Source organism: Microcebus murinus, chromosome 5 (genome assembly GCF_040939455.1).
Source record: "Microcebus murinus isolate Inina chromosome 5, M.murinus_Inina_mat1.0, whole genome shotgun sequence".
Lineage (NCBI taxonomy): Eukaryota > Metazoa > Chordata > Mammalia > Primates > Cheirogaleidae > Microcebus > Microcebus murinus.
In genome coordinates, this window is record NC_134108.1 from 89,257,023 (window position 1) to 89,259,179 (window position 2,157).

Below are 2,157 nucleotides of genomic sequence, written 5' to 3' on the forward strand. Positions count from 1 at the left end.
AGAAATTGTTAATGAAGTTGTCTCTTTATCCATCTACATATTCATAGTGATCCTCCTGCTTCAGCCTTCAGAGTAGCTGGGACTACAAGCGCATGCCACCATGCCCAGCTAATTTTTTCTTTCTTTTTTTTTTTTTTCCACATTTTCTCAGGTTGGTCTGGAACTCCTGACTTCAAGCAATCCTCCCACCTTGGCCTCCCAGAATGCTAGAATTACAGGTGGGAACCACTGTGCCTGGCCACAGATTACTTTTGAATATTGTGTAAAGAAAGAGATTCTGGCCGGGCGCGATGGCTCACGCCTGTAATCCTAGCTCTTGGGAGGCCGAGGCGGGTGGATTGCTCAAGGTCAGGAGTTCAAAACCAGCCTGAGCAACAGCGAGACCCCGTCTCTACTATAAATAGAAAGAAATTAATTGGCCAACTGATATATATATATATAAAAAAAAATTAGCCGGGCATGGTGGCGCATGCCTGTAGTCCCAGCTACTCGGGAGGCTGAGGCAGAAGGATCGCTCCAGCCCAGGAGTTTGAGGTTGCTGTGAGCCAGGCTGACGCCACAGCACTCACTCTAGCCTGGGCAACAAAGCGAGACTCTGTCTCAAAAAAAAAAAAAAAAAAAAAAAAAGAAAGAGATTCTTTTTTTTCTTTTTTTTGAGACAGAGTCTCACTTTGTTGCCTGGGCTAGAGATATTGAGTTATTCCAGCACTATTTTCTCTTTTCCCATTGATTTTTTTTTTTTTTTTTTTTTTTGAGATAGAGTCTCGCTCTGTTGCCCGGGCTAGAGTGTCAAGGTGTGAGCCTCACTCACAGCAACTTCAAACTCCTGGACTTAAGCAATCCTTCTGCCTCAGCCTCCTGAGTAGCTGGGACTACGGGCATGTGCCACCATGCCCGGCTAACTTTTTCTATATATTTTTAGTTGTCCAACTACAAATGTTTTTGTTACATAGATACCTTTTATAATGCTTAAATCTGGGTTTTCAGTGTGCCTATCACATGAATAGTGCTCATTATACTGGATAGGCAAGTTTTTACCTCCCTTACTTTTACCTCCCTTACCTCCCTCCCTTACTCCACCTTCTTGATTTCCAGTAACCTTTATATCTCTTTATGCCCATTGATTAGCTCTCAGTTATTAGAGAGTACATGTGGTGTTTGTTTTTCCATTCCTGAGATAGTTCGCTTAGGATAATGGTTTCTAGTTCCATCCAAGTTGCTGCAAAAGACATTATTTCACTACTTTTCATGGCTGAGTAGTACTCCACAGTATATATACCATGTTTCCCAAAAAATAAGACCTACCCATAAAATAAGCCCTAGCAGGATTTCTAAGCATTTGCACAATATAAGCCCTACCCCAAAAATAAGACCTAGTGATGGGCATGGCTACGTGTGTATCTGCACAACCCATGCATTTCGGCTCTGAGTGGTAAAGAAGATGAGCAGCCCTTCTCATCTGCCCCATGAGAGCTCTATTGCTCTACATGAGAGAATGGGGCCAATGGTTCTAAAGGAAATAGAGTCACAAGAAATTCAAGATGGAATTTGGGGTTTGGAGAGTTATGATGATGTTCTAGAAGACGACATAACTATATTTGAATAAATTTAGATTGTTGTACCATACTTAAAAAAAAATAACACATCCCCTGAAGATAAGCCCTAGGGTGTCTTCCTGAGGAAAAATAAATATAAGACCCTGTCTAATTTTCAGGGAAACACGGTACACCACATTTTCTTAATCCACTCATGGAATTGATGGGCATTTAGATTGATTCCACATTTCTGCAATTGTGAATTGTGCTGTGATAAACATTCGAGTATGAATGTCTTTTTGATAAAATGACTTCTTTAGCTTTGGGTAGATATCCCAGTAGTGGGATTGCAGGGCTGAATGGTAAGTCTACATTTATTTCTTTGAGGAAACTCCAAACTGTTTTCCATAGAGGTTGTACTAATTTACAGCCACACCAACAGTGTATGAGCCTTCCTTTTTCTCTGCATCTACACCAACGCCTCTTGTTTTTTGATTTTTTAATAATGGCCGTTCTGACAGAGGTAAGGTGGTACCTCATTGTGGTTTTAATTTGCATTTCCCTGATGATTAGTGATGTTGAGCACTTTTTTCTATGTTTGTTGACCTTTTGTCTATCTTCT